We start from the raw sequence: 19615 nt of genomic DNA on the forward strand, positions 1-19615 counted from the left end.
TCTAAGGCCTCTTGCACACTGCAGCTTGAAAAAGCTCAGTACAGCTTATTTTTTTTACTGAGCTAAATACAGGCCATTAATTGTAATTAAAGTAAACAAGTGCCCTGTGTTCAGTAAAAAAATAAAACTGTACTTTTGGTCAGTAATTAACGCCGCATGCGCACATTTGTGCGAAAATCTCCATTAGCATATTGTGAACTTGAGAATAAGTTTGCGCGTGAAAATGTGCAAAATTGCGCAAAAATATGCGCAAATACATACAAAAAAAGGCTGGCAAAATAGATGCTTAAACAGGAGTATCGTATGCAAGAGGCCTAAGCATGCGGGCATCCAGGGGAAAAGCTGTCCACATGGATGTCATAGACCATCCTCCGCACCGCCGGCTCTCACCGCTGTCAGTCTTCAGTCGTGACCGGGAAGACTACCTTGCAGTAGAGCGATCTGAAAGCGAGGCTTGAAGCACTCGTGGAACGCACAGTGGAAGGAATGATTATGGTGGTGCGGAGAGTATGTGGACAGCTTTATCCCAGGTGCTTGCATATTAAGATGTACCTGTTTTAATCAATCATGTGAGTTGCTAAATGTTGTACCTTCATTAAATGTAACCATATTGCTACACTTAGCCTCGGTTCACACTGGGACGACTTGTCAGGCGACCTAGGTCGCCTGACAAGTAGCGTCCCGTTCAGTACAATGGAACCGTTCTAAGGGGAGCGACGCAAGTCGCTCCGACTTAGAAAAAGGTTCCTGTATGACTTCGGGGCGACTTGCATAGACTTCTATACAGAAGTTGTTTTGCAAGTCGCCCGGGCAGTCGTGTGCAGGTCGCCTCGGTGAGGCGACCTGCAAGTCGTGCCGCCTCTGGTGTGAACCGAGGCTAAGAGGTGCCTCAGTTGTGACATGACGCTACTTGCATATTATTATTATTTCAGCTACTTGTATAGCGCCATCAATTTACGCAGCACTATATATATATATATATATATATATATATATATATATATATATATATATATATATATATATATATATATATATATATATATATATATATATATATATATATATATATGTATGTGTGTGTGTGTGTGTGTATATTCACATCAGTCCCTACCCTCAAAGAGCTTACAATCTAAGGTCCCTCAAAACATCGCTTGTTCATCAGGTCAAAAATTATAAAAAAAAAAAAAAAATGCTGCAAACACTATCAAACCAAGTTACTCTCAATCCAAGGTTTTACTGTATTTTGGATGTGGGTCCACTATTAGATTGTAGGTTCATTATGTGCGTGGGTAACTCCACTGCTGATATCTGACATAGAATACTTTTGTGCTCCGCCTTCCCTTTTTAATAATGCAGACATTTCCTGGGCCAAGCATTAGCTGGAGCTGTGGGAGGTAAAAAACGCTTACTCTGCATCCTCTTTACAAGACTGTACAAGGCAGATTATAATTAGACACAGTTGACTAGGAAGCTGGAGCGCTGGTGGCCTCATTTGAAAACTATAGGATGGCATAGGAGATGAGATTTTCCTAACTTTTCTTCCATCTCCTCTTTTCCCTCCACCTCTTTCATTAATGCGTTCTTTCAAAGTGATCAGTGTCATTGCTAGGCAACTGGGAATGCTGATATGCCTGGCCTCCCGTCCCTCCCCCTTTGTCCCACAAGGATAGACTCGGCATTTGCCCACTTTGTCAGGCAGCTCTCTCCCTGCCACACATCCCACTATGGACCTTGATCTTGGAATGGATAAACATCAATGTTTTCCTATGGAAGAGCGAAGCGTGTGCTCAGTGATCTGGCAGAGGGCATGACTAATGCTGGCAGGCTTTCTAAAGGAAATTCTTTTACAATCCAGGAGCAAGTCAGTGAGCTTCTCCTGCACACACCACTCACAAAGTGCCTTCTGAATTCCTTCCCATAAGCTGGAAATACTGCAGTTTCCTTCTGCTGGAGCATCTGAGACTGCAGAAGACGAGTGCTCTGACACCATCTAAACGCTTCTTTGTCTGAGCACATTGGGAGGAAGGTGAGTGCGGTGTACCCTTACTGGTGTCATGCATGCAGCTCAATTCACTGAAGGGAAATGAAGCCTGTAGGGACTTGGAAGTGGGTTGTATTTACTAAAAAAACAAGGACACTGCAGTGGGGTCCTGCTGGCTCTGCAGCAGTGGGACTGTTTACAGGGAAGATACAGCACTGTGAACATGGTAAAAAGAATTGATGTATAGCAGGTTTTATTGATGCCACTGCTAAAAGCTTTGATTTTTGCAGTTACCAGTAGCAACCAGTGTAAGCTTAAGTCATTGGTGTGGTTAGACCAGTACTGGTTACCGTAAATGACTATGTGCATTATGGAATATCTGCACTGTGCTGGTTTTAGCAGCAGAACAAAGTTATTCCTGAAAGGTTATAGAACGTAATATAAACACATGTAAGCCTGGTGGATTCTGTATGATCTTTGTATACACTGAACTGGCCATGGCAGGTTTTTATAGACTCCGATGCTGGAAAGAATGCTGTTGGCTCTGCTTTCATAACAGTGTTGTGAAAAGTGATGCGTGTCCCATAGAGGACGTGTTCGAAAATCCATGGGTCGTCCAGACAAGAAGGTAAGTGTTGGGTGGTAGGATGCGGTTAAATTGGCTTGCAGATATTTCTGTGCGGAGATGGGTGTGCTAGTGACGTTGTATGTCACTTCTATTCTAATCCTCATCAGCACTTGGCACTGACAGCACATACTGGAATGTTGTGTTCATGCAGAAGAAAACACGGCTCATGCTGGTGTATTGTCTCACCTCTAGAGTGTCCCCTCTCTGGACGCTCCCCCCTCCTTCCCAATGAACAGCCAGCCTGTGATCTACCAGTCATAGTGATGCCTTCTTCTCCAATGATGAACACAAAATAGGGTAATATCTACAGATGGGTTCAACACCCTGGCCTGTAGGAAACTCGTCCGGAGAGACCTATGGGGACTGCCATTACTGTCACTCTATTCATAATGCTGGATGCCTGGCTTTTAGTATCTTCAGAGTTATTGACTTTCAAAAGTTAAAGTCTGAAATGTCAGAACATCTAATGTGTGTAATTTAGGTGAAGGACTTGGAAACCATTGACATTATTGGGTTTGCATGATGGCCTGGCGAGTAGCGTTTAAAAGATAGGTCAACAGTGGCATCCTGCATCTCTCTATACTGCAGAATTTAAAGTTTAATTATACTACATCTGAGCACCACAAACCAAAAATGTTATTGTTTTTTTATATTCAAAGCAAGCTTTCCCATATATATATATATATATGTTTTTATTGGCGTAAAACACGCACTTTTTTCCCCTTAAAATCAGGGGGGGAAATCGTGGGCGCGTGTTATACGCCGATCCCCCACTGATTGTGAGCGGAGGATCGAGCCGCCGAGATACATAGCCCAGCGTACTCGGCTCACCGTCATGCCCAGTCCCGCCCTATGATGGACATAACACAGGGACTGAGGGTGACTGTGAGTGGAGCCGAGTACCCTCGGCTACTCTCTGCTCCGCTCGGGACTGCGAGAGGACCCAGCGCCATTTTTAAACTGGAAAAATGCAATGAAAAGGCTACACTGACAAGGCTATAAATGACACTGGACAAGGCTGCAGATGTACACTGATAAGGCTGCATTGATGGGCATTTAAAAGTAAGTTTTTTTTCCCTAAAATTCCCTCCTAAACTTGGGGTGCGTGTTATACGCCGATAAATACAGTATCTCCATGCTTTATTTTGCTGAGCAATCACTTTGAAAAACATTCCCCTAGCATTTATGGCTCTGGCCATTTTGAGTAAGGGCGAAGTTGGAATTTACTGGAATCCATCTGCCCTTAGCTTGGGCGTGCAGGCAGGAGGTTGTCTTTATCTGAAAAAACTCTCCTTCCCTCCTGAAGGCTCCTGGGCTGTAAGGTCCCTTTTCACACTGGCGGAATCCACCTGCTCAGTAGGGGATCTCTCAGAGCGTACAGAGCGTACACTGACACAGCCTGCTGTCCTCTATGGGGTGTCCTTTTCCATTCGACTGTCATCCGATCCATTCTGCCAAACTGATGGGGGACAGATCCCCATCTGTCTGTTTTTAGCAGACAGGATTGGATGCCGGCGGGTGTCAACGGACATAGAACAATAGATGGTCCGATCTGGTCCGCCCGAAAAACTGACAGGTTTGTCCTGGACAAAGGGGCCTATGACATAATTTGCCTAGGCCTAGAAACCAGGAAGTAACTACAGAAATGTAAAGTTAAAACCAGTAAACCTATACTTTCCTGTATGTTTTGACTTTTAATCTTTTATGAAAGCATTAATAATGTTGATTGTGTGTTTTCCCCTTTAATGCCCCCTTTCTCAGCTGCATATACTTTTCTTTTGTCTTTCATTAGCCCCTGGGAACTGAAGGACTTGCTGTATAAGCTTGTAGCCCCTCCAGGCAGCGTTTACACAGAGCTTAGCTTGTGTGTCATAAACAATTGCCTTTCTTTTGGAAGGTAAAGTGCTAATTATCTCCTTCAGCCTTTTTTCAGCCACTTCCTGTCTACAGGCACTGGTTCTAGCATTGGCTATACATCACTTCTCTGAACTTCCTAACTGCAAATCTGTTGATTCGTGTCTGTACTGTCAGAATGGCCACGTGTAGGGCTTGTTTACAACACATGTAGTTGTGTGTAATACAGTACAAATGCAAGTTAACTTTTGTATATCAATGGAGTGTTCATGTGTTTTTAAAAAAAGTATAGCATACTGCATTTTTTCACTGGAAACAAGCAAAAGTATGTTCATTCAACTCGGCAAAAGAAAAAGGCCAAAAACAAAGAATCACCAACACATGGAAATGGGCACTGCACACTGAACACAGGAATTGCGATGTAAACAAGCCCGTACACACACTTTTTCGGATAACCGAATGTCCGATGTTAAAGCTAAGAGGTTACTACCAATGAAAAAAATTTTCGTAACGACCGAATACAATGTCAGAAGTGATGTAACATGTTGAATAGTTTTTGTATGTATTCTTTCGTTTCTGAGCTTGCGTGGTCTTGCTCTTAAATTTTTTTTTTTTTTTTTTTTTTTCCCTACGAGAACCGTACTTATAAAACGAAAATCATATGTTGAGTTCACATCTGACAAAAACTTTATAGTCTGCACATCCAGCTTTTGTCTGATGAAAAAGTGAAATCAGCTGTTGAAAGCACTGTACTAACGATCCGAAAATCGGCAGACAGCTCATCGTACAAATTTTCCAATCTGATTTTCATATCGTGTGTACGCGTCTTAAGAGACCTTTATTACAATAGAGAAAATCACTGAGTGTGTGTCCTCTAATGGGACTTTCAATTGGGTCACTGACAGATAGGTACTAATATATATAAGATAGAAAAGTAGTAATTAAAAAAAATGTATTGTAGAAAGAATAAAACATACCTATGACATAACACAATAAGGCCCCTTTCACACTGGGGCGGTTTGCAGGTGTTATTGCGCTAAAAATACCGCCTGCAAACTGCCCCTAAACAGCCTCCGCTCCGTCTGTGCGCTGGCAGGAGGGTAAAAAAAGTCCTGCGAGCCGCATCTTTGGAGCGGTGTATTCACCGCTCCTGCCCATTGAAATCAATGGGACAGCGCGGTTATACCGCGGCAATACCGCGGCTATAGCCGCGCTGTACGAGTGGTTTTAACCCTTTTTCGGCCGCCAGCAGGGGGTTAAAACCGCACCGCTAGCGGCCGAATACCGCGGTAAAATAGCGCTGTTTTACCGCCGACGCCCCCTACCGCCCCAGTGTGAAAGGGGCCTAAGCGTCTAAAATAGTTGCACATTTATGGATATAAAAATATAACCTTGACCAACTCTATTGTGTAATGATAAACAATGGACAAAACCCAACGTTTCGAGGTATTTGGGGGTCAACCTCTTCTTCAGGGGTAATAAATTTGGTCACCTCAAAGTTTACATCTATCGTCATTCAAGAGAGAGGACAAAATTTATAAACCTATACAATGCATTATACAGTTCACTGTACTTTCAACATCAGCACCTCAAAGATCATATATGTATAGTAATCAGCCGGGACAAGGTCATCTGGTGCCCAGGGCAAAGATGGAAAACTGTGCCCCCCCCCCCCCCCCCCTGCCGCCGCTGTGAAAGCTACAACGCCTACAGACGATGGGATCTATACTAGGAATTTGTTAAATACTAGTATTGGTGGCGATCAGTGACTTAAGCGCGGTTCACACTGGGGAAACTTGTCACGCCCCATTCAGTACAATGACACCGTTCTAATCGGAGCATCAGGGTACAGAGCCCAGCACATCAGGGTACAGCTCACCAGGCCACATCAGGGTACAGCACATCAGGGTACAGGTCACAGTACATCAGGGCACATTAGGGCACATCCGGGCACATAGCACATCGGGGCACAACAGGGCACAGCACATCAGGGTACAGAGCTCGTCAGGGCACAACACATGGTTCAGGGCACATAGCACATCAGGGCACGGGGCACATCAGGGCATGGAGCACATCAGGGCACGGGGGCATATGGTACATCAGGGCACATAATGGCACATCATAGGGCACATAGCACATTAAGTGTGGCACATTGATTACTAGCCTGCATGCAGAGAAGCGCTGGAAGCATCTGTGATGAGAGAGAGAACTTATGTCACGCTGCTCCCCGGCGGCCCCTCCTCTCTTCTCGTCCGTCCCAGATGTCACAAGCAAATAGGGAAGGACGAGAAGAGAGGAGGGGCCGCCGGGGAGCAGCGTGACATGAGAGAGAACTTATTACAGATGCTTCCTGCACTGCTCTGCATGCATCTCGATCTACCCGTCAGGCGCCAGCTGTCGGCGATTGATGGGTAGATCCTCCAATGTGGGATAGAAACCCTGATAGGGAAGTGAGAGGCGGGGCGGGGCGGGGCTGGTCTCAAGCTTGTGCCGGGTGCAAGAGTGCACTCGGTACATGTTAAAAATTATCAATTTTCGCGCGGCCGGTGTTGTAAACTCTGCATAGTTAGCAGGAATTTTTACAACACTGGTTCACTGGCGCTTCTATTGCGCCCCTCTTCCTCCAGTAAATGGTCCCGCCCAGGGCGTCCGTCCCTTCCGCCCCCCTTGTACTGTCCCTGGTAATCAAATTAATCAACAAATATAAGATAGTTGTATAGGTACAGACCATGTGTGTTAATAAAGAGATTTCCAAGAACATCCACAGCATCCAATGGGAGATCGATCAGCCGCAGCCCCAAAGAGGCAGCCCAGATCCTCCTCCTCCTCGGGTCCTTCTGTGATCTGGCCCCTCCCTCCTGTTCAGTGCCCCCACAGCAAGCAGCTTGCTATGGAGGCACCTGAGCCCAGTCACAGCTCCCTGTGTCCATTCAGACACGGAGCCCCAACCAGGCCCCCCCCCCCTCCCCTGATTGGCTAGCTGACTTTGAGAGCAGCGGGAGCCAATAGCACCGCTGCTGTCTCGTCCAATCAGGGAGGAGAATATCGGATGGCTGAGACGCTCGTAAACATCGCTGGTCATAGAGGGACCTCAGGTAAGTGTTAGGGGTGGCTGATGAGGGCTGCTGCACACTGAAGTCTTTATCTTAATGCATAGAATACATTAAGATAAAAAAAAAACTGCCATTACAACCCCTTTAAGTCATAATGTGCTAGTGTGCATCACATACTAGCACATTATGACACTTACCTGAAAACGAAGCCCTCCAGCAGAGCGCTGTCACTGCTGAAGGTGCTTCTATCTTCTTCTCGTCTGTCTGGGTTAGAGGGCTTCCGCAATGTGAATGGCAGAGCCGGCGATTATGTCACTCCTGCGCTTGTGCACAGAAGTCGCTGTTGACTGCTTCTAAAGTTCTCATCCCCTAAACAGTACACGTTTAGGAGATATTTACTGTACCTATAGGTAAACATCCTACATTGGAGTTTACTCACACTTTAGCCACTTGACAAAAACCATACCTTTTCTGGCACATTTTGTTTACACGTAAAAATATGTATTTTTTACTAGAAAATTACTTGGAACGCCTAGAAATATATATAAAAAAATTTTTGCAGGGGCCCTACAGAAAATAATGATCGTAGAAAATTTTTTTGGTCACACAGTATTTGTGCAGTGCTTTTTCAAATTTTAAATTTCATATTTGGAAAAAATACACTTCAATGAATTTAAATGCAAAAAAAAATGCATAACCCAATTTTTGGTAAATATAAAATATTACCCAGTGTAAATAGATGCCAAACATTTCACGCTTTAAAATTGCGCCCGTTCGACGAACTACAGTACTTAAAAAATCTCCAAAGGTGATGCTTTATATTTTTTTTTACAGGTTACCAGTTTAGAGTTGCTGAGGAGTTTAAATGCCGGAAATATTGCTCCTGCTATAATGTTTGTGGCTATACCTCACATTTTGATTTGAACTCTGTTTACATGTGCGACTTGCATATTTGTTCGCTTCTGCTCTCGAGTATAGAGGGAATGAGGTGCTTTCATTTATTTATTTTTTTTACACTGTTCTTTTTTTATTTTATTTTTTTTTTTTATCACTTTTATTTCTATCACAAGGCACGTAAACATGCCTTGTGAAAGAAGTAAGGCATGACAAGTCTGTTAATGGAGAGATCTGGTGTCTACAACCCCAAATCTCTCCTGTACCTTTTTAAAAGTATCAGATCCTATGCTTTAATAATAAAATTGTTTACTTCCACCCAAGACCAGAAGTAATGACATTGCTCAGATCCGCCTCATAGAGATTTATTTATTTATTTTTTAAAGGGCCCCGTTTCCTTTTGCTCGCGCGCAATGGCGAACGCGCGTGTTTGTCCCACATGTATATTTAAGCTGCGATCGCACCACACATGTGGGGTATGTATGTCAGAGTGGGAGCGGTAATTCTAGCACCAGACCTCCTCTGTAACTCTCCACAGGTAACCTGTAAAGGCTTTTAAAGCATCGCCTATGGAGATTTTTATAGTTTGGCACCATTCCGTGAGCATTTTTAAAGCATGACATGTATGATATCTATTTACTCGGCGTAGCGCCGTCTTTTATATTGTACCAAAAATTGGTTATTATATTGTGATTGTGTGCATTACAGTGTATTCCAAAATTGCCTTATGCAAATACCGAGTGACATGAATTGCAAAATCCACCATTTTTTATTTTCTAGGGCCTCTGCTAAAAAAAAAATACATATAATGTTTGGGGGTTAGTAAGTTTCTAACAAAAAGCTGATTTTTAAAAGTAAGCAAAAGAGTTTCCGAAAAGGCCTGGCCTTCGTCCCTGCATCAATGAGGTGAAAAATTTAAATAAAAACAAAAAAATTTGTGCGCTTGCATTAGATACTTAAATCTATATTCCTGTGTGATTATCATAAATAGATGAATAAATGAATAAACACCATCAGAGTTAATTTTAAGTGTAAGTGAATAAAAAGTCGCTATGCGACACAGCAAATAGCGATATGTAAATCAAATACGAATTTTATATCATTCTATACTGATAAATATAGAAAACTTGTGTGCAGAAAACAAGGTTATTCCACCCAAGTGCAAAGTCATAAGTGAAAGAGTTCAAAATTGCGTCATGAGTCGCAAAAAAAAAACGCATATCCAAAGTTCATAAGTTGCATTCCTTAGTGTGTGTATAAAGGAATAAGGGGACGTGAAGGGACCTCCAACCACCAGTGGATCCAAAGGTTTATAACAGATGTATCCTTACCAGATGCGTTGGACCTCCTATATAGCAAGGTCTTAGAAGCATACAGATGTAACCCTCTGCAGGGACAGAAGATGACAGCTCACCACACGACCGGAGATGGTTCCGACACTTCCGCGTTGATGTAAATACTCCCTCGTTTTAAACTCGTGAATAATGAAAGGGGCATCTCTGCTGTTTTTATATTTTGCCGGCTTTTATATTTTGGATGTTTTTGTATGATGCCTAGTTGTCTGAGGCAATAAAATTCACTTTTTTATCTACTACACTATTGGAGTTTTTTTTTCTCCCCTTCTTTATTCACGAGTTTAAAACAAGGGAGTATTTACATCAACGCGGAAGTGTCGGAATCATCTCCGGTCGTGTGGTGAGCTGTCATCTCCTGTCCCTGGAGAGGGTTAAATCTGTATGCTTCTAAGACCTTGCTATAAAGGAGGTCCAACGCGTCTGGTAAGGATACATCTGTTATCAACCTTTGGATCCACTGGTGGTTGGAGGTCCCTTCATGTCCCCTTATTCCTTTATACACACTAAGGAATGCAACTTATGAACTTTGGATATGCGTTTTTTTTTTTTTGCGACTCATGACGCAATTTTGAACTCTTTCACTTATGACTTTGCACTTGGGTGGAATAACCTTGTTTCCTGCACACAAGTTTTCCATATTTATCTGTATGGAATGGTTAATATTAGTATTTGATTTACATATCGCTATTTGCTGTGTCGCATAGCGACTTTTTATTCACTTACACTTAAAATTAAGTTTTTTTTTTTTTTTTTTTTTTTTTTTTTTTTTGGAGTTCATTCACAAACTTTTCTTCTCATGATTATCTACTCACATGTTCTGTGTAATAAGTCCGCCTGTGTCCGATTTCGTTGTAAAGAATAACTTATAAAATTCACTGAAGGCGGTTTCCATCTTCATTGTGGGCATTTGAAGCCCACAAGCATGTATTTCCTGGATGCGGTGAATGCTGTGCTCCCAGCATTCACCGAGATGATGTGATGACGCTGTTGCACAATGCATGCTGGGAAGCCTGAGACTAGCTCCCAGGGGACTGTGGGAGGTCTGGGAGAGGCTAGAAACACGCCTACTCCCATGGGAGGAAAACCAGGAAGTGCTAAGAAGATTAGAAAAAAAGGTAATTACGGCGATTTAAATTTTTTTACACAGCATGTCAGCATCTAGGCAAGGAAGAGAATGCATAGAGATAATGTTCAAAATTTGGGTGGAACCCCGCTTTAACTCTGATGGTGTTCATTTATTCATCTATTTATGATAATCACACAGGAATATAGATTTAAGTATCTAATGCAAGCGCACAATTTTTTTTTACTTCTTATTTAAATTTTTCACCTCCATTGATTTGTGGTTTTTGTTGCAGCTGCAGTCACACTAATTTTTGCTTGGTAGCGCAGGTTTTCTTTCTTTTTTTCCTTTTCGTCCCTGCATGCTCCACAAATCCAAAGGGTCACCACAGCTCAGCATTGTCTTGGTAGACTCCTTTTCACAAGCGTGTCCTGCTCCAGCATGCTCTGTCACAGATGGATTTACCCTTTTGTGACCACAGTATCTGTAGCAGAATCCACTTGAAGTCTTTATAATCTTTGGAAAGCTTTTTTCAGGCCCTCACACAGCAATTAAATGGAAAAGAAAAAATACAAAACCAGTTCCTGACTTTCCTTTTTAATGCCTCAAACTTGTTCCTCTGAATCTCACAGGAATTTTCAGGTTGTGTGTATATAAATGTAGCAAGGTCCCAGGCCTCCTTTGCTCTGAGAACCTCCAGGGCTAGGGATAGCTGACATCCTTCTGTATGTAGTGGGTTGTGAGGCATGGTGGGTGTAGAGTAGGTAAAGTTATTGGGCGCAAGACACTTCTTGGATGCAAAAGAGAGCTTATTTTTCTTAACAAACCTTTTTTTTTTTTTTTTGTTTTTTTGGAGGGAGGGTTAGGGCCAGGACACGACACTTTTTAAGTAATTGTCAAGTTCAATTAGCAGACTGAGACTTCAATAGGACAGCTGTACAGGGACAGGCATCCAGCAAGATGCCACATCTGCATGTGCACGAGAGCTGTCTCCTATGGCAACAGCCTTTAACAATTAACACAAAGCTTAACAGTTCCTTTTATATCCTGCTACGATCACTCTTTGTAGTTCAACCCACTGAGCTCCTTGTCTCTCGCTAGACCCCCTAATTCACTGCCACTGAATCCCTTGAGCTCCTCCAATCTTCACGGTAGTATCTTTCTCAAGCGTCACCCCCGCTCCTCTGCTGGGTTCCTAGCTTGGCACTCAAGATACCTCTCAAGCGTCACCCCACTGGACTGCTCGGTCCCTGGCTTGATGCCCACTGAAGTTTCCCAATTCTTCACCGTCCCTGGTTGGTGAGAATACTGCTTCGCTACTTGCTTCAGTTACTCACTGGTCCCTGGTAATTAGGCGGCTAGTCCTTTACTGGCGACAGCTTCCTCTGTACCTCTGACCACGACAGGTTCTCTGGCCGACAGAACTGTCACTTTTGGTTGAACTGTAAGCCGCAGTCCTAACCCTGCGCTGCTCTCTTGCTTTTGGATAGACCCTCAGACAGCCTAGCAGCTAGATGTGCCCAAGATAGGCCCAATCTCCGGCCTAGCAGTCCTGGTAATACAACACACGTCCACCCAGACAGCCATCCAGGTGGCTCAGAACTTGGATCACATGACCCCACCCGAATATATAGGCTCTCCCAGCAGGCCAAGGGTTTCAAGAAAACCCCTGCCCATTGGCTGAGATACCCCATATACCTATAACCTGACCTTGCGTTGCCCTTCTCATATCTAGTACCACCAAGTACCCGGCCACCTCCTGGTAGAAGAGAAAAGTGCAACGAGGCCAAACTTGGGGCTTAATCAATAGATCTCAAACAATCAATCAGGATAATTATTCCTGGTAAGTAAATTTGTGAGGAGCAACCCTTAACTCCAGGGTGCTGCATAAATATTATATTTACGATAAAACCCCATTCCAAAAATGTTTCTAGAGACCTAGGTATGTTAGAAGCTGTAAAAAAAAAAAAAAAAAAAACAGGGCCAGTGCGTTCTGGAGCAGCTATGTTTTGGCAGATAACCCTGAGTGGTGTATGTGGGGGTCTGCAGGCAGGTGTGCATGCTGGGTTGGTGATGTCACAAGGGGGTGGTGCCACCAGTTTGTCGCTGGGTGGCCCGCCCCTTACTAGAGCTGCACAATTAATCATTAAAAAATTGTGATCTCAAGTCTACCCCCCTCAGGATCTTAATCCAGCATTTCCACGATTTATTCATGTAAGTGCAGAGCCATTCTCTGCTCACTCACAGCGGTCAGAAAAAAAAAAAAGGCAAATGTTTATCAACATTGTCAGCGCTGGGAGGTAAATATAAACAAAGGATCATTTTGGTTCTTTTAAATCAAAGGAATGAACTTAGGTCTGTAAATGAGGTAATTTTAACCACTTAGACTAAGCCTTTTTCTGAAACTTGTTGCTTACAAGTTAAAATTTGTATTTTTTGCTCAAATTATTTAAAACCTCCAAACATTATAAATTTTTTTTAGCAGAGCCCTAGAGAATAAAATGGTGGTTGCTGCAATATTCTATGTCGCACTGTATTTGTGCAGCGGTCTTTCAAACACAATTTTTTGGTAAAAAATGCACTTCAATAAACTAAACAGTAAAGTTAGCCCAATTTTTTGTATAATCTGAAAAGTTATGCCGCGAGAATCGTGTTTTTTTTTTTTTTTTTTTTTTTTTTTTCTAAGCAAAAAAATTGTGATTCTCATTTTGGCCATAATCGTGCAGCTCTATCACTTACCTATTTAAAAACTGTCACGGCGGTAGCCTTCGTCGCGTGCGCAACCTTTTTCTCTTTTTTTTTTTTTTTTTCCCCCCTGGTGCGGCGGGCATTGCGAATGATGATGGATCTACATCGGGAGGGGAGAGACATTGTTATTTCATTTTTTTTAATAAACCAGGGTTGTGGTGAAGAGGCCAGCATTAAAAGCACCCCCCCCCCCCATGTTGAGGGCATGTGGCCTGGTATGGCTTAGGAGGGGTGCTCTTCTCCCTCCCACCCCCCTTTCCTGGTCTGCCAGGCTGCATGCTCGGATAAGGGTCTGGTGTGGATTTCAGGGGGACATGCTTTGTGTGTGTGTGGGTGTTTTTTTTTTTTTTTTACATCCAGTTGTAAGCGGGGAAGCCCGCTGACAGCTGATGACTCATCCGTTGACGTGGCAGCCAGCTTCCTGGCCCGCTCCTTAACCAGCTATTCACTGGTTAAGGACGCCTGCGGCCCAGCTCTTTAACGCTGTAGCTACTAAATGTAGCTTACACACTAGGCTTAACGCCAGCAAAAAAAATTGCTAAAACATTAGTGTTTTTTGTCCAGTGTTTTTACAGCAATGTTTATCTTTCTAGTGTGCATGAGGGCTAATAGTCTTTACATTGAGAACATTGTTATGAAACTGTTCGACAATTTTTTTCACAGATCGGTGATGAACTTATGCCCATTTTTACATATGATACTATGACTTTCAAAGAAGGCTTTTTGTATCCAATCCTGTTGACGTTTTGCCAATTGCCCTAAGCCCAGCTATTGGGTTTAGGGTAATTGGCCAGCTCTTCCTTGTTAGTACCACTTGCTTTGCCAGCTTTTTGTTGCCTTGTCCCAACTTTCTAACTTTTTTCTGTCATGTTGCTGCCATCAATTCCAAAATTTACCACTTTTTTAGGTTTTTTTTTTTTTTTTTTTTTTTCCCTTTTAAAATGGTACATTTTTCTGTTTATCTACTGTGGATAAAATATGGGTTTAAGATTTGCAAATCTGATGCATTTCATAGAACAAATCTTCTTCTGAAATATGGGACATAGCTTATGGTAAATATTATATGGGTATTCATATTCCGCATTACATTTTACAGCAATTCATATTCAGTGTTGATGGAACAATACATTTAGATATTCAATAATTCATTTCACTTACATTTATTACTATGACTAAGCCAACTGCATTCAGTGAAAGACTGCACGGGGTAAAAAATGCTACTTATGAGAAAACAGTCTCCATGCCTAACGCAGATGGGTCAATAAATCTTTATTTATAGATAGTTTTATATAAATGCTAATTTATTACATGGAAAAGAGGAGGGGAGGTGACGTCATGATTGTCTTGTATTCATAGAAAATTGGAAATGGTGTTCTGTGATGGTCAGTCAACACCCCCCACCCCTCCTTTACCTTTGGTCATTGTGCAGAGGAAAAGCTGGATGTGTATGTATTTATTTTTGGGAAATAAGTGGCGGCGCTTTGTGAGCGGTTTTAACCCTTTTTCAGCCACTAGTGGCGGTTAAAAGCACCCCGCTAGTGGCCGAATAGCGCCACTAAAGCGTCGCTAAATATAGCGTACTGTTGACGCCTCAGTGTGAAAGTAGCCTTAGGTTTTACCTACCTCATAAAAAGAAATCAGATTTGTTTGACAACTTCTGTCTTTAATGAATCCGTGCTGTCTGTTGCTTAAAATATTTTTTTTCCAGCAAGAACTAATCCATGTGTTTTTATTTAAAAAAAAAAAAAAAAAAAAAACCTCTTCCCAACTATAGACGTTAAATGAACAGGTCTATAGTTGCTTGGTACAGACTTTGTTCCCTTTTTAAATATAGGCAACGCATTGGCCCTGCGACATACCAGTGGTACTTCATTAATGAGTCCCTAAAGTTAGATACAATGGCATTGAAATGACAGGGCTCAATTCTTTTCGGATCCGTGGGTGGATGCCATCTCTGGTCCAGGTTCTTTATCTACCTTTTATTCTGTCTAAATATTTCTGGACCATATCACTTTTGAGCCATTGTGGATCATTTGGGGCTGTGTCAATACCACCCCCATTATGGACATGAGCTCCCACATGCTCCTTTTGTATATACAGAACTGAAGAAAGTATTAACTAAATTTGCCTTTGCCTTCATTTTTATAGTACTAATTTTATTGCCCAGTAACCAGTAGTTCCAATGTTAGTTGTGAAATATTCTACCCCAGTTAAGGTGGTGTTTGCTGTAAAATAGAATTTGGAGCAGGCAATACCTGAAATGTAGTAACACAAAGTGCCTTTTTGGTTTTTGATGCAGTTTGGTAGAACTGCTAATAATATAAAGATAGGTGTTGACCTATTACTTAATCAATATGGGAGAACTCTTAAATTGCTCTTCTGATCTCGGGGAACCCTACTATATCTAGAACATATGTTGGTGTGATTGTCAGTGGGAAGAATCCTCCTTACAATTTGGGTCAATAGGAACAATCCCCACTTAAAGATGGCTAAAAAGATGATTGGTGTCAGTAGTTTTTCATCTGAGAGGCAGAAGTTACCCAATGATCAAGGAATCCTTAGCAACCTCTGGAGAAACCTTTTGAGAAAGGCTGCCCTAGCTCTTTAAAGATCTGGTTGTGGCATGTTTGGGATAGTTCTGCATGGCTGTTGGACCAACTGTTGCATATCTGTACCAGATCACTGTCTAATTTGTGTGAAAAATTGCCCTAAAAACCCAAAGGTGCAATAGGGAGCTGAAGCTGTGATCACGTGACCGCTTGAGAGATTATAAGGTATTTTCTTTTACAAAATGCATACAGCATGTATAAAGCCACAGGGTAGGCAACATTCTTCGGCCTTTAAAGTGGGGTTCCCATTTAAAAAAAAAAAAAAAAAAAAAATTAAAAGCTACAAATACTGCAGCTGCTGACTTTTAATTGGACACTTACCTGTCCCAGGGTCCAGCGATGCGGGGGATCCAAGCCCCGGTCGCCCCCCCCCCAGCCCCACCCCCCTCCGCTCGTGGGCGCCCGGCTGTGGCTTCACAGCCGGGCACCCACTGCGCATGCTCGAGCAGCGCCGCACTTTCACTGGCCCCGCAATCATCTGGGACCGATCCTGGCACTGGCAGAGCCTGAGCCAGCTCTGTTGTCAGCGTGCTTTAGCTGAATCTGGGTCACAGTAGTGCAGAACTAAGTGCACTCCTGTGATCCATGGGAGAAGTATGGCCAGAAGAGCTTGGGCCATACTACTTTATATTAAGTGGAAGCCTAAATACTGGGGGAAGTACCAATGGCTGTATGGAAATGATGTCAACTGAGACTTGTTCAATAAGTGGAAGCACCAGAATAGGCCAGCGAACCCGCTTACTACTTTTGAGGAATGGTAGGTTGTCTCGATTGTATAGGCTGGTTCTGAGCGCCCAAAATATGACAACTCCCTATTTCATTTGAGAATGATGGGAAAGAGAACTGGGCTATAATTTTACATCAGAGCAAAATAAAAGGCTGATGGTAGCGACACACCATTGTTCAATAAGTTCCCATATACAGGAGATGTCATATAAGTTCCGGACAAGATGGTTTCGTACACCGGTTCGATTAGCTCAGATATATCCATCGGCGGATGTTAACTACTGGAGGGGATGTAACCAAAGGGGTTCATTTCTGCATTTATGTTGGCATTGCCCAAAGATTAAAGTTTTCTGGGAGGAGATAGTCCCTTGGATTAAGAAAATGACACTTAGACCTGTAGAATTCTTTCCATTCCATTTTCTTTTTCATGGGATGCCATCATCTGCTAGGTTTTATAAGAGAAGTGTTACTGCCCATTTGCTAAATGCAGCCAAAATATTGATACCTAGATTTTGGAAACTGTTTGGATGTCCCACTATAATGGATTGGAAAAGGGAGGTAGAAAAAATAATGGAAGCAGAGAGATGGATACATAAGGTTAAAGCGTTTTTTTTTTTTTTACTTTTTAGATTTTACATGCGTAAAATCTGATCATTGCAAGCACCCCGGTTAGTGTTAAATGGTTTGTCTTGTCTCCTCCATCTAACTGAAACATTTTGATGGAGAGATTGTTCTTTTGAAAAATAGGCTTGCTGGCTGGATCACCAACAGAAAAAAAGCCTAAACAAGAAAATGAATGCAGCCATCTAAGGAAAGTTGAGCTGCAGTATACTGATTATTTGTTTTTGGGTTTAAAGGAGAAAAAAATAAATAAATTAACAAATGCACATATTTTTGCAGGAAAAAATAGTACATTTATCATTTAGAATTGTTTTCCTTAAGGAGCCTGGAAAGCATTGTACCTGTAATGCTAGACTCCTGCAGACAAGTCCTGCAGCTTTCAGCCCGTACCTCCATACGGGCTGACTGTTACAAGCTGCAGGGCTTGTGAATGAGCTGAGGATGCATCAGTGACCTTGCAGTCTATTCTCAACTGCAAGCCGTCGGCAGCAATGGCTAATGGTAGTTGTATTTTGTGCATTCACAGAACACTGTGTGGGCGGAGCCACACATGGCCACATTATTTTCAAATGGTGACAGTGGGTGGGGAGAGAAGATCCCCTGCTCGCTGTCACAGGGAAGAGGGGGGAGAGTCTGTAGCTGCTGTAACATACGGGTTTAACATGTAACCTGTTCCAAAAGGGAAACTTGCCCTTTAATACAACAAGGTGTAATATGTAACTGAGTTAACTTTTTTTTTTTCGTCGCCTCTTAAGTGTGAACCTGGATTCTAATAGGTAACAGCTGTTCTTTTATACAACAGAATCGGAAATGCTTTTGTTTTTTGCTCAGTTATCCATGAAATGTCAGTGTGTATTGAAGGAGGCATTCACTCTGATCAATGATCCCTATTTTCCGCTGTGTACCTAGTCTCCATGCAGGGGCATGTTATCTGTATTTGAAGCATCCATGGATTATAGATATATTTGTTTGCAGAAGTTGGATCAGTCTTCACATTGTTTTATCAGTTTATTTTAACATGACAATCCCTAACGTCTTTTTACCTCAAAAATGTCAATATATTCAGGCTCTGAGCATTCATGTCTGTTAGTGGGCATATTCTGGCATGCTAGTTCCGAGACAGTTGGATGCTTTTTTCAACTGCCCCTGAACACATTCAATGTTATCTTATGTGACCATGTACACAGTTTAGTTTACAGTTGTTTTTAGGCAGTTGCATTTAACAGCCTTTATTTGAAGGCAAAAAAATGAGTTCAGACGCCAAGGATTTCCACGTTTCAGACGCCAAATGCGGTAGCAGCGTTTTAGCCCCGTTTTTGTTTAAGCGTTTTCACAGGTGCCCTATTTTTTTACATTAAAAATCTCAAAAATGATGGCAAATGATGAAAAACCATTAAAATATTTAAAAAAAATCTGATTGCTTGCAATGATTCATAGACCATTTATATACCCTAATGAGCCCTTGATCCAATCCAATACACCACTAGCATTGCTGTTCCTGAAGTATAATTGGAATTTGACCCATATGTTAGATTTGAACAAGCAAATGACATGGCAAGTGGAAAATCTCCAACTTGTGGCAGGTGACGTGGCAAGTGGACAATCCCCAACTTGTGGCAAATGACAATCCGCAACATATGTCAGGTGACGTGGCAAGTAGACAATCCGCAACATCTATATGAGGCTGCTGTACATCATTCACCGTCACAATCTCCCTTTCCATGTCTATGCTGACGACAACCAGATCTAATTCAAATTATCCAAGAAAGGGGAGGAACGGGTCATGCTGGCCTCCTGCCTGAAGGAAATCTAATCCTAGATGGGTGCCAATTTAAAACTAAATGGCTCCAAAACTGAATGTATCATCTTCAGTAACCAGGTGTATTCCAACTTGTTTCTGTCCTGGCCAAAGTCTTTTAAACCTATTCTGATTCCGGCCACTTAGGTCAGGGACCTGGGTTCATCTTTGACTCTAGGTTTAACTTGCACCTTCAGGTAAATCAGGTGGTGAGTTCATGCCATTTCTACCTGAGATTGACTTTTCGCTATATCGCAGACTCTGATAAGATCGCCATGGTCA

The 19615-nt window shown here is 42.4% G+C and overlaps 1 protein-coding gene across 3 annotated transcripts in view; it reads left to right on the plus strand.

Annotated features, from left to right (window-relative positions):
- The first annotated feature begins 1445 nt into the window (after window positions 1-1445).
- Window positions 1446-19615, plus strand: part of MTUS1 (microtubule associated scaffold protein 1) — a 335192-nt gene continuing 317022 nt past the window's right edge. For 2 of the 3 annotated variants that reach the window (XM_073607998.1, XM_073608014.1), the window contains exon 1: window positions 1449-2029. The gene's annotated coding sequence lies outside the window, so the exon portion shown is untranslated. Of the gene's footprint in view, window positions 2030-19615 lie in introns of all 3 variants that reach the window. The other variant, XM_073608006.1, reaches the window with a different exon arrangement.

This window comes from Aquarana catesbeiana, linkage group LG01 (assembly GCF_042186555.1).
Source record: "Aquarana catesbeiana isolate 2022-GZ linkage group LG01, ASM4218655v1, whole genome shotgun sequence".
In the NCBI taxonomy this organism is placed as follows: domain Eukaryota; kingdom Metazoa; phylum Chordata; class Amphibia; order Anura; family Ranidae; genus Aquarana; species Aquarana catesbeiana.